Here is a 14,020-nt window from a genome sequence, read left to right on the forward strand (position 1 = left end):
GCTCCAGCCCGTTTGTGTCTGCACACAGTTCAGCATTAGGCTGGAAATAGCAGAGATGATCACAATCAGATTGCATTGAACAATCGGAAAACCTGCTCGGCCCAGAGGTGCTTAGAAATGCAGAAGTCTAGACTCTTGGAGCTAATAAACAAACTAGAACTAGGATCTGCAAGGCACACAGCCTGTCCTGCCTTGAAGGATGTGCTCCTATCTGCTGGTAGATCTTTGGGTGACTTTCGGTAGATCAGCAACCATTTCTGACTCCCATTCTGCTGTAATGAAGAAAGCTTGGGAGTACCCAGGAATGGAATTTTATGTAGAAGGATTGTGAGCTCAGCTGAGCTATGGGACTTAGTAAAAAAACATCCCTGTGTTCAGCAGCTATTCAGAGGCACTGTTTTTAAAAGCCTAAGCATGGATGGAGTCTTATGAAAATCTCAATGTCAAGTTACAATATGTATAAAAGAGTCAAGCCCCACTTGGTACTATATTTCAGTAGCAGAATTTGGCATATAATTTTGCATTTTAGGAGAGGTTTGATAAAGATACACTGCTTTCAATAAATTTTCCATAATATAATGCATTTTTGGGGAAAGGATATATTTTATGTATCATATGCATAGTTTTATAAATACATATGTTTTTGTATAATTATACACTGTCGTATGTGTTTGTGTATGTATGTCTTGTTACTTTAGGAAACCTGGAGTGTATATCCTTTTAATATGGTATAATAGTATAATCCTGCATATAATAATGCCTATCTGAGAATAGTGGAACTGCATATAGTGTATGAGAATTGTGGAGAAGCAACTCATTTCTTGTTGAGATCAAGACATGAGACAAGAGTTAGAAAAAAATCAATGCAAAAAATTCAATTTAGGCAAGTGGCCGCTTATTGGTGAGCTCGTGCTGTCAAACCCAGGACAGCCAAGTTAGTGGTACATCCCTCTGTTGGACAAAGATACAGGTGATATATTGACATGGGGATTAGCCAATTGGTACTAGATTGAGGGCTCTTCAAGTGACTTGTATTTCAGCATGCATCTCAATTTGCTTCTGCAGTGGTTAGACTATGTCCATTCTTTATTGGGCATTCATTCTGACTTGTTTACGGGTCACAGTTATATGACAATGAATATTCATCATATGGGTTATATGGGGTGTTACGGGAGGGGTAGTACCTCTGCTGGGGGACACATAATGCTCCTTCTGGGGTAGTTTCTCCATTTTTGGTCCCCACCCAGCAGTCAGCTCTCACCTGTGGCTCCTAGAAACTGTCAGCATGCGACAGTGGACACACCCTGGGAACAGCTTCAAGGTAAAGGTAAAGGTACCCCTGCCCGTACGGGCCAGTCTTGCCAGACTCTAGGGTTGTGCGCTCATCTCACTCTATAGGCCGGGAGCCAGCGCTGTCCGCAGACACTTCCGGGTCACGTGGCCAGCGTGACAAGCTGCATCTGGCGAGCCAGCGCAGCACACAGAACACCGTTTACCTTCCCGCTGGTAAGCGGTCCCTATTTATCTACTTGCACCCGGGGGTGCTTTCGAACTGCTAGGTTGGCAGGCCCTGGGACCGAACGACGGGAGCGCACCCCGCCGCGGAGATTCGAACTGCCGGCCATGCGATCGGCAAGTCCTAGGCGCTGAGGTTTTACCCACAGCGCCACCCGCGTCCCTTGGGAACAGCTTCAACTGGCTGGCTAAACCAGATGATGGTAGCCAATGGGTTAGGGACTTCCCCTACATGCAAATATAGGCTCTGGAAAACTGAGCAGATGAACCAATAGTGGGCCCAATGGTCAAGAAGGCAGTTTCTGCACGTGCTGTAGGGGGGGCAGGGGGGGCTCATCAGACTGGGAAGGTAGCACATATAGGAGATGGAAAATTCTATCCTAAGGCTCTTCTGCCTTTTGGGATATCTTTGGGATAAGAAAAGGCTATGGAGTGAACCCCACACAAATCCGGAGTGGAGTCCCTAAGATGGTTGGATGGAGCTTTGTACACCTCCTTCCAACAACCCCTATAGCCAAGCAAGTGCCAAACAAATTGCTCTGCTTTCCTTTGGACCACATCAGCAAGGCCGAGAGTGTGGCATTGTCATCTGGGCAGCCCAGGCCCTCCATACACACTGCCCAGTCTTGCCCACCATGGAAAATCACTTCAGTGCTACCAATGCAGCAGTTTGACTTCACCCCCAGAGACACACTCCATAGTCTTTCCAGACAAACGGATGTCAACACTCACCATACATTCATTCTGATTTGCTTGTGGGGTGTCTTCATGCCTTCCTGTTAAACATTTGTTCATCCCACATTTTTCAATGCATTTGCCGTTACTTTCCAAACCACAAGAGGTCCATTTGAGAAAAAAGGAAAAGGGAAAAAAGTGGATTTGTTTTGATAGGGCAGCACAGCACTTTAATCCAGTTTAAATGTGCAAACAGAATGTTCCGGTATGTCCCTGAATCCAGCAAAATACTCACAAACTGCTGGAGGCCCTTTGAAGAATGTTCTGAATAGGGAGAACCATTGGAGAAGGAGGCAGACTCTCCCTTGCAACTCTGCCGCTAAGAATGCTGCAATCCTGATGTACTTCCAAGGTGAAATGGCAGTTTTTGATTCAGGCAGAGGCAAAGGAAGACAAAGAAAACTAAGTCTGGACTCTGCTAGGATAGGTTTTAGCACCACTCTAAGCATTCCTACAGACAGCACAGACAGCCAGGGTCTGTTGTTACCACATCCGATCTTCAAGAAGACAATAAGCACCCTAAAGAGTCCAGGTTCTGGGTGTGAGTTGTTGCCCAAAGCATCTGTAGGGCACATGGCTGGCAAAGGTGGGCTTAAAGAGCAATCATGATTATTATGATTATTACATTACACACAAAGTGAACTTGCTTAGGAAATAGTTGTTGTTTTTTAATCCAGAAAGAATCAGGGTGGTTTTTCCCTCCCCTGAGAACATTCTCACCAAATGGAAAGCCAGAATTCTTTGTTTTATTTTATTTTTTAGACAAGCCCAAATGTGTTTGTTTTAGTCTAGGAAAGGGAAAACTGAAGAAAAGTTCAAGGAAGGCCCATAGCCTTGCTTATCCTGATATGTTTCTGAATCCCAAAATGTTTATGTCGCCAGGCCAAGAATTTTTAATATGCTTTTAAGAGTTAAGCGTCTACCAATGTGTACAGAACAAAATCTGACTTTGTATGGGATCAGTATTAAAAGCTTCAGCTGGGCAATCGTAAAACAGCTGCACTCCCCCAAGTGACAGTTGACACAGACTGAGGGAGCAAAGCAGGCTGTTTTCTCACAGTTTTACGATGTTGCTTCAGTGTGGTTTGCAAACTTTGCTCCACACAGCGTTATATCTACTTGAAAAGGAAGGGTTAGGAGCTTTCTGTACCCGGTTCCATGTTGAGATTGAAGAGACTTATTCTGACTGATGGTTCTTGGAAGTCCTTTGTTTAAGATAAATTTCTGAGGTCATTCAGCATATTTCCTGTGACGCTCATTGCAGTACCAATTTGTCTCGGATGAGTTTCACTAATACGGAACTTCAAGAAGCAATAATTTAAATGGAAAGTGCTTTCCTTATGACGGTCAGTTGTATATAATTGTAACACTCACTCCAGATCTCAATGTGGTGAGACGTTCCAGGAGTACAGCATTTATTCAGGTTTGGTTCCCTTTGGAAAGCCGAAGGCGTTTTGTAAAGCTTTCATTTATTTTCACATGTACCAGTTGTTGTTGATGATGATAATTTTATTCATTCATTCATTCATTCATTCCCTGCCCATCTGGCTGGGTTTCCCCAGCCACTCTGGGTGGCTCCCAACAGAATATTAAAAACACGCTAAAACATCATACATTAAAAACTTCCCTAAACAGTGCTGCCTTCAGATGTCTTCTAAAAGTCAGATAGTTGTTTATTTCCTTGACATCTGATGGGAGGGTGTTCCACAGGGTCGGCGCCACTACCGAGAAGGACCTCTCTCTGGTTCCCTGTAACCTCAATTCTCACAGTGAGGAAACTGCCAGAAGACCCTTGGCACTGGACCTCAGTGTCTGAGCCGTGTGATGGGGGTGGAGACACTCCTTCAGGTATACTGGGATAAGCCTGAACATTCCAGGAGCTAGCCAAAGTCCATTGGTGGCACATCAGTTCTCCACATCAGTTTCCCCAGCCACTCTGGGCGGCTCCCAACAGAATATTAAAAACACGAAAAAACATCAAACATTAAAAACTTCCCTAAACAGGGCTGCCTTCCTATATCTTCTAAAAGTCAGGTATTTGTTTATTTCCTTGACATCTGATGGGAGGGCGTTCCATAGGGCGGGGGCCACTACTGAGAAGGCCCTCTGCTTTGTTCCCTGTAACCTCACTTCTCGCAGTGAGGGAACTGCCAGAAGGCCCTCGGCGCTGGACTTCAATCCACATTTGTAGTTCTTTTCCAGGAGCTCTTCCCACTCTGGCAACCTTATTGGTTCTGCACACGGAGTTACTATTCCTGTAAACAATTAATTACACTTGCACACTAGGGGCACAATCCAGTAACTTTTCATAACCCACCAATCCAATCCTGCATTTGCTATTCTGAACACAGTGTGACTTAGTCAGATACAACCCAAAGGCTTGTTTACTTTAGAAAAAATGGGGGAGACTAAGGGGGGGTTATGATAGAAGTCTACAAAATAATGAACAGTGTGAAGAAACAGTTGTTCTCTTCCCCTATTAGACATGTCTAGAAATTCTAGAACTAGCATCTGGAGGCAAGTAGATTCATTTGCACTACACTGAAGACAAAAAGAACTTCATAAATTTGCAAATACATAATTGACCAGAATCTATCACCACAAGATATGACCACTTATGGTTTTAGAACTGAACATTTAAAACAATGGTTGGAGCCTTGCTCATTCTCAACACCCATTGTGCAAAACCACTTTTATCTGAGATAACCAGTGTCACATCCACACCATACAATTAAAGTACATTTAAAGCATGTGGCTCCCCACCCCCCAAGAACTATGGGACCCATAGTTTGTTAAGGATGCTGTCAACTGTAGCTCTGTGAGGATAAACTACACTTCCCAGGATTCTTTGAGGGAAACCACACATATGGTGAGGATGTGTCCTGGGTTTGGTTAAAAGCAGAAGTAGATACCTGCCTTCTCCTCCTCCAGCATGCCAAAGAGCAGAAGGGAGCAGGGAGTCTGAGAGCCCAAGGTGTCCCATTGCATCTGACCTGGATGGGCAAAGGGGGTAATCACTGAGTTACTTTATAATTATAGAATGTCCCCATGAATCCACAACAATATATCTGAAAGCCAAAGTGCACATATTCTGTCTGTGTTGAGGTGACTTCTGTACATGGTACTAAGCAATAAAGGATGAAAAGTGATCTAGGATTTTCTTGAATAGATGCTACATTTTTGAGTGCTTTGCTTCAGTCCAGGCAGAGAATGCCGAAATCCTCACTTTGTTTTTCTCAGCTGCATACCATAAAGCCTATAATATTTAATGGTGGCCAGAAGGACTAGTGCAGTGTCTAAACATAGTAACTTGCCTCCGACCATTAGATCATTTTAGACCCACAGTAGTTATCAATCTCTTCCCTTGGGTGCCATTTATTGTTTTTATTACTTCACAACTAATTAAAGGTTCCAAAAGTGCATTCTTTCAATTGCAAGAGACAAACCTCTGTTTTTAACTTCTCTCTATTACAGTGTTTGCGAATGTTTTTCTTTGAGAAATATTTCCTTTTCCTTTAGACATTTCCCGCATCTTACAGTGGCTCATTATGACATTCTGAAACCATCTGTAAGGAACCATTACTGCTTGTGGTTAATGGTTATTTTCTTTGCTCTTTGCTTCTTGATTGGAATTAATATAATAAACTTTTTTTCCCACTTACAGTTACCATCAGTATTTATTTTTCTCTGCTATTTACAGTGCTCATTCTTAAAAGTAAATTTGGTTTCCTCCCCCCTCCCAATTATTTCCTGATTATTATTTTTCTAATTTGAACAGTTTGAAAGTTGTATTTCCTGTGCCCACATTGCATCTTCCCAGAGCATAGGACTGACTTCTCAGGGCTCTCAAAACTCATGCAAGCATTCTCCCTGCCTTTCCCTTGTTCCAAATCTGGGAGCTGGCACTACCCTAGGGATGTGGAAGGAATTCAATTTCCCAGTTCGCATTCACAGGTGAATCTATCAAGTTCACCCTTTCTGAAACAATATGAGAATCAAAACACAGTCATCTGCCAAAATTTGCACTTATCTGAATTTTGTAATGCAGTTCTCCAACTAAGCAATGTTTACAAAAATACATCTATTAGGGAGAAATGCATAAAAATGAATATGTTAGTGAAAATAACATACACAGTGCTTACAAAAGTGAATTATAATAGAGAAACTTGCATATTAGTCCAAGCTGCTTACAAAAAAATGTGTTTATTGGGGAAAATTCATATTAAAATGCTGTTGAATTTTCATGAGGATGTTGTTTTTAAGCAAATTGCTGCAGAAATGTGGAGGGCTTGAATTAAGATAGGAAAGAATGAGAAACAGAGAGAACTGAAACTGACAGCTCCTTCCATCCCTACCCTGAACCAAAGTGGAAGCAACCATTGGCACTGATTTATAGGAGCAAAGACCTTACAAAATACAGCAACACCATGCAGGGCGCTTTTGGGGGTAAAAGGGCAACGAGGCTGCTTATAAGCCACTTTCTATCCCAAACCAACTTTTGCAACCCAGGGGCACATTTTAAAATCTAAGAACACCTGCAAGCTTTGTATTTACAGTGGTACCTTGGTTCTCAAACTTAATCCGTTCTGGGAGTCCGTTCCAAAACCAAAGCATTCCAAAACCAAGGCGCGCTTTCCCATAGAAAGTAATGCAAAATGGATTAATCCGTTCCAGACTTTTAAAACCAACCCCTAAAACAGAAATTTAACATGAATTTTACTATCTAACGAGACCATTGATCCATAAAATGAAAGCACTAAACAATGTACTGCAGTCACACAATCAATCAATCAATCAGTAGCTGAACTGGGTTCCACACAGTCACAAAAACAAAAACAAAAAGCATCAAAAACAAAAATGCAAAATAAATAGCAAAAACAGACAGACCTCAGCGTAACACTCAAAACGGAAGTGCAGCACTCAAAACGGAGCACGTTCAGCTTCCGAAAAAAGTTTGCAAACCGGAACACTTACTTCCAGGTTTGCAGTGTTTGGGTTCCAAGTTGTTTGAGTACCAAGGCATTTGAGACCCAAGGTACCACTGTATGTATAAATGGATTTGTGTATGTAATGTATTTTTATATTGTAAAATCCCCTGTGATCCTTGGATGAAGGGTGATAAAGAAATATTATCATTAGTAGTAGTAGTGGTGGTAGATGGCAGCCATGCTTCAGAACTGAATGCATGTTTAGTACAAGACTTTCTGGAGGAAGGTATTTGTAGATACCATAGATTTGATCCCAAGATAAATGTCACGTATTGCAAAACCTTGGATTGCTCTCTGCAGGGAGGATCAAAGGCTCCCACTACAAACCTGCTCACATTGAAGTGGCGCATACTATATGTTTTTCCTAACCTCTGAATCCAATTTGGCATGGAAGCAAGAGAAACTGCTGAAGTGGCCATACTTTTCCTTTCAGGTAAACCATTGCCTCTGGTTGTTTTTGTATCCAGTTTAAAAGAGGGAAACGCTGTGCTCTTATTGACATATATCATATGGATTACTATTTGAAGCAGACTGTTTGAAGCAACACTCCCATTTTTTAAATTGTAGCCAGGAGGCATCTCAAATTACAGGTCAATGCATAGAAGCAACCCACTGAACTTGAGTTTGGTAAACAGATTTGTCCAAGCAAGAAAGCTTGCACAACGAGGAATATACAGAAGACCATACTGGGCAGAAAATATTTCCCCCGTCTCTGTTAGATTTTGAATGTACATGCAGCCTATTCTCTTAGCAGAAGCAAAATGAATTTGATTAACTTACAGGTTGTGTTCTATAGTCAAACTCACCTTTACCTACCAAGGGGAGCATGCAGTAACTGGCTTTTCAGAGTTCAAAATTTCCTGGAGAAGAGGAGAGGCCTAAAAAGGGCTGTGTGCCAAGACAAGAAAATGACGCCTAGCAGTTAACTTGGGGACCAGATTTCTGAAGTCCTCTTCAGTCATTCCAAAGGCTGGTGTGTCCTATGCCCTTTCAGCAGGTGGAATTTATGAACAGCTGAAGAAAGCTAAAAGGAAGGTCGCTGCCTCATACAGTGCTCAGAAACCTCAGAAATATGTGGCTAGCCACTCTTTGTTTTAAAAGCAACTTGTTACAAAAGTGTACACGTATAAATCATAAAACATGAGGTGACTAAAAGGGGGGCACTATGGGGGTAAAGTACTAAGCATATTAATTTACATTCAATAATAATGAGATTATTGCAGTAAACCAGTAAACTGAGTTCTTCAATAAATCAACTTGGAAAACACAGAGTAATAGTAGTGAACTAAAGAGTAGTGCCTGCTTATCCATGCCATGTTGCAATATATGTTGTAGGTATTCATCATCCATGTGTTGTTTCATTTGTACATTTTTTTTAAAGCCCACCATACAGTGCAAAAATTACATTGTTTTTTCTCTCACCACCTTCATTTTTCGTGACAGCTTTTCAATTATGGCTGTTTGCCAGACTACATTATATCAGTGATGCATTCATGAATAGCAAGGTTTTGTTGGGATACTGCCAGGGAGACAAAGGCCATTATGCCCCCACGTCAATTCCGGGAGATCGATGGATACAGTATCAGTCAATTAGCGACACGAGCCTCAGAAATAACATGCCACATTCCAGGGCTCGTGCACGCTCTATCAGCAGAGTTCGTACAACGAAAGGTGCACTCAGGAGAGCATTATTTACAACTTTATTCAGCGTTGATCAGAACAAAGAAAAAAACATGACTGCCTGCTTCGATGTCCAGGCACACAGAGAGAACAACAGCTATGTAACAAAAGAGAAACATCCTGTGAACAGGAAATACACAGGCTGTGACACAACAACCTGCTCCCTTCTTAAGGTGGAACGGAAATATCCTAACAGGTTTTTCACGTTCTGGCTATTAACATTGTAGCTACTGTTAATAAATAGGTTATCAATTTCTTACTTCTTAATTGGTCAATATCTGATGTATATAAATTAAGGAATGAGATACCTGGGGTTATTGGGATTGTCTGAGCTTTAATCTGAGATCTGTTTTTTAAAAATTGTGGACATTCCTACCACATATGCTGATATGTACCTATAATTTGGTATCATCTCAGAAGGCTATTGGGCTTTATATAAGATAGGTACCTCGGTGTTAAATACTATCAATGCACAATTTTTAGTGCCCATTCCCTAGTAGTTACGGACAGATATTTATATTATGCTTTGGTCCATAAATTGATCCATTTATCCTCTGGCTAGCCACTCTATGAAACAGAATATAGCATACTGCATAGAGTACATTCACTAAAAGGATTTGCGTGTTGAGTCCCACAATGCTGCCCCCCAAAAAATTCACACTTCACACATCAATTTTTGTTTAAGGTTTTTGGCATAATTTTGGCCACAACTTTATTCAAAATACAAAAAATGTGAGTGGTTGCTTAGGCATTGGTTATGACTATCTGTCCTTGCCCTCAGGGACAGAGCTGGCCTTCCAGACACCAACGGAAGCCAGCGTGGGAAACAAGTATTGGGTGAGAAAATGAAGCTGGGCATCAGTCCCTCACTTCTCACCCTCATGTTCCTGTGGGGCTTGCAGGGCCCAAGTCCGATACCAGGGACAAGGACGAAAAGAATGGCAAGCCCCTGGATTCCTTTAACGGAATTCCAACCATTTTCCCAACCCTCAGTGCGAAAATGCAATGGACTACTGAAAGGAGTCTCGCCTTGATCTTTAACCAGCAGACAAGTTTTAACTTGTTGCAGATACTGCATAGGTAAAAATTGACCGACTTCTTGCCCACTGTCCTATGAGGTTGGAGCCTATTCCAACCTTCCAAGGCCCTGCGCACTACAAACTTTATACAAGGGTCTCTGAAAAATAAAGCTTCAGTGTAACAGACATTGCAGCGGACTGAATTCTGATAGTTATAACCGCATGCCCAATCTGCAGCAGGTGGACCAAATACTGCAGGATCTGCTCAGAGGATGGGGGCCAATTCATCTGAATGGCCGAGGACTGCCAGCTTAAGGCTAAGAAATCCATCCAGGCCTTCCCATAAGAGCTAAAAGCAGAAGGGGAAATGGAAGCTGCTGCTCTCTGTAATTACTAATTGTTGTCAAAATGCCACAGGTGGTCTGGAAAAGTCTGGCAATAGCTGAGTCTGGAGCCCAGGATCTGAAGCACTTCATCTGAAAACGGGATAGAGTGTCAGCGACTTCATTAGAGGATCCCGTAATTTGCAGAGTAGAAAGCACAATATTAAACCTTAAGCGGCGCAGCTCGAAAGCATGAGCGGAGGGGCGGAGACTGTGCTAGAGCGTGAGGACTGTTTTGCCAAGACGCTCACCACTACCTGGTTATCAGACCAAAAGCAGATCCGATGGTCACTGAACTCCTCGGGCCACATGTGAACTGCTACTACAATGGGGAAAACTCAAGAAAAGTTATGTCACATGATTGCCTCACTACACCGGGCTTGAGGCCATAGCTTTGCACACCAGCAGCCCTTGAAATAAAAACCAAAGGGCAAAGATCCAGCAGCACCAGCATGAACCTGAAAATCCCTGTGCGGCTTCAAGGTATCCTGCCATGGCGAACTACTATTGCATACATTCAGGAATTGCTACCATCGCCTGATATCTGCCTTCACCACACTTGGTAGGCGTACACAAAGGTAAGGGGACCTCAGGCCGCAGGCAGCCTGGCCTAGTGGGAAGATTAATTAAGTGACCCAGCAAGATCGGATCTGATGAAGCATCACTTGCTACAGAGGAAGTATTACAAAATAACTTCCTTCAAGGCAGACAGCTTCTCCATAGGCAAGTGGTATGTTTTAGCAACAATATCCAACTGGATCCCTAAATAAAATGGGAATATGTGCAAAAGGTATTGAGCTATTGCTTGCCAGCTTCCAGCCCCCGCTTGGGCAGGGGGCATCTTGTGCTGCCATCATGATATGTAAATTTACAGGGCCGACGCTGGCCAGAACCCCTAAAGAAGTCCCAACAAAGCTGCCACCGAGCCAGCTTCCTTTTCAGACACACACTCTGTGCAATGCAAAAACACACTCCGTGCAATGCAAAAAACACGCTCTGTGCAATGCAACTACACACTCCGTGCAATGCACACACAAACCCTCCGTGCAATGCAACTACACACTCCATTCAATGCAACTACACACTCCCTGCAATGCAACTACACTCCTGCAATGCAACTACACTCCATGCAATGCAACTACACACTCCATGCACTGCACACACCTTCCGTACAATGCAACAACACACTTCATGCAATGCAACAACACACTCCGTGCAATGCAACAACACACTCTGTGCAATGCACACACACACTCCATGCAATGCACACACCCTCCGTGCAATGCAACTGCAAATCTCTCACGCAATACAATGCAATTGCAGCCCGTGCAGCGCCGTGCCCTGCAACGCACAGAGCAAACTGCAATGCGGGCACTCAAAGGTGCTTTCTCCCACTTGCATATTGCAAACGTGGCGCCCGTTACATCCCTCGCAGTGAGGTAACCACCAAAAGGACCTAAGTGTCCAGGTAGAGCAATGGGGGAGCATGCAGCTGTCCCATACAGGGACCAATCCTGCAACCTAGGCATTACCGGCACTATGCGCTGACCCAGTGAAACCAATGCTTCATGAACCACATGGGGACACTATTCAGGCCGGAAACGCTTTCAGGCCATCAAATTCTAGGGCAAAGCCCTAAGATCACCTGCTAGGCCAGGCATAAATGTTTCCAGTGAAATAGCAGAGTTGAGGTAGCCCACAGCTTGTCCAGGTACCCCTGCTTGCCCTTTTAGAGGGAAGCACCCCTTCAAGAAACCCAAAGTTCTTTTATCACAAATGGGCCAAACTACCCAGCAACAGAATAGCCCAAAAGGAGCAGTTTGTTTTGTTATAATAATGGCTAAGAGGGGGATATGAACCCTGTCTCCCAGGTCCTAGTCCTACACCTTAGCCACTAAGCCACAATGGCTCATCTCTAAAATGGCAGTCGCCACTATCAGGGCAAAACAAACTTAAAGAAAATAAACTTGTTCAGAAACAGCATAGTTCAAGAGCATATACAGAGTGCTCATAGTCCTTGGAGGCACAGAGAGCCTCTGGGGCCCTCTGTCTGCCTCAGATATACATTAGCAGCAACTGGGCCTGCAAGCAGATACATTCCTATAGCGAGAATGAGTCATGTGGCAGAGACTTAACAAGTAACTGCTACCTGTAGCAGACTTAGGCTTGGAAGTTATGTGCAGGCCGAATAGACCTCCCTGCTTCTGCTCTTGAGAATCTTAGTCTCATAGCAATATTAAAGGAACTCAAATGAGTGCTCCCACCCAAGGCTAGCTTAAAATTTGGCCAACAGCGCTGCACACACTCAAAATAAAGCCAACCTTCGGGATACTATAAACGAAAGTGATTCCAGCTAAGCTGGGAACAGCCCTGACTAGCCCCACAATTTCAACAAGAGAAATGGGGGGAACCTTTTGCGAAAGAAAGCCCCTAACGGGGCCACAGATACAGGGAGAATCTCCCCACAGGGCAGGGTAAGGGGTGGGGTGGGATATTGAACAGGAAAAGGGGGGAATTAAATTATTTAAGGGACTAAAGGTAAAGGTAAAGGTACCCCTGCCCGTACGGGCCAGTCTTGACAGACTCTGGGGTTGTGCGCCCATCTCACTTAAGAGGCCAGAGGCCAGCGCTGTCCGGAGACACTTCCGGGTCACGTGGCCAGCGTGACATCGCTGCTCTGGCGAGCCAGAGCCGCACACGGAAACGCTGTTTACCTTCCCGCTGGTAAGCGGTCCCTATTTATCTACTTGCACCCGGAGGTGCTTTCGAACTGCTAGGTTGGCAGGCGCTGGGACTGAGCAGCGGGAGCGCACCCCGCCGCAGGGATTCGAACCGCCGACCTTTCGATCGGCAAGTCCTAGGCGCTGAGGCTTTAACCCACAGCGCCACCTGCGTCCCATCAATTTAAGGGACTAGAGAGGATTAAAAAGAAAGGGGAAATAAAGAAATAAAGAAATGTAACCAGACAATGAGAAGATTGTCCAAGTGCTCCATGTGATCCGGTGCAAAACGGCCAAGAGGATGTCCAACGTCTGGCCCCTGTATTTAAAGACTCTGACCCCTCCTCCAAATTGGCAACAATCAAAACTCCCCAGCAACCCAATTTTAACCACTTAAAATCTGCCCAGTAACGGCAGGGTGGCTTGTTCCCCCAACCGCAATACGTGCTCTCTGTTAGGGAGAACACGCTATCACAGCATATTTCTTGCCTTCATTTATTTAGGAAAGTGTAGAAACTGCTTATTCCCCCCCCCCCAACAAAGACTCTTAAATAGTATAAAAACTATCAATAGAACCCAGTTAAAATCAGCATTAAAAAAAAATATACATAACAAAATCTAGTGATTTATCTGTTTACTTCTTACTTTGAATTTAGTGTGTGGTCATTTTCATTCATTGCTCCTTGCTTTTTGTTCTTTAGCAAATTTTAGATTGTATTTCTTTTATATTTCTCATTGGAATTCAGTCTGAGGCCATCTTGGCATAAAGCAGTGCTCAAATTTATAGCAACAACAATGCCCTGAGATTTCTATGGAACTTTTTCACAACACCATGAGTGCCACAGTTTTTATTCTGTTTCAGTCATGGGCTAACTACTAGAGTGTAGTGAGCCACTTGCAATAGAATATCTTCGCTTTCCCATTTCCACCAAGAATCAATACAATGTCTATTTATAGAAAGGCTTCCTTAAATTAGACCT

At 43.5% G+C, this 14,020-nt stretch overlaps 1 long non-coding RNA gene across 1 annotated transcript; it reads right to left on the reverse strand.

Annotated features, from left to right (window-relative positions):
* Positions 1-10,109: 10,109 nt before the first annotated feature.
* Positions 10,110-12,753, reverse strand: LOC307211373. Its single transcript, XR_013836415.1, has 2 exons — positions 12,705-12,753; positions 10,110-12,673 (listed from the first exon to the last, which is right to left on the reverse strand). It is a non-coding gene; the product is annotated as an uncharacterized lncRNA (long non-coding RNA).
* Between the last annotated feature and the right edge of the window lie 1,267 nt (positions 12,754-14,020).

Source organism: Podarcis cretensis, assembly GCF_951804945.1.
Source record: "Podarcis cretensis genome assembly, chromosome: 1".
NCBI classification, from domain to species: Eukaryota; Metazoa; Chordata; class Lepidosauria; order Squamata; family Lacertidae; genus Podarcis; species Podarcis cretensis.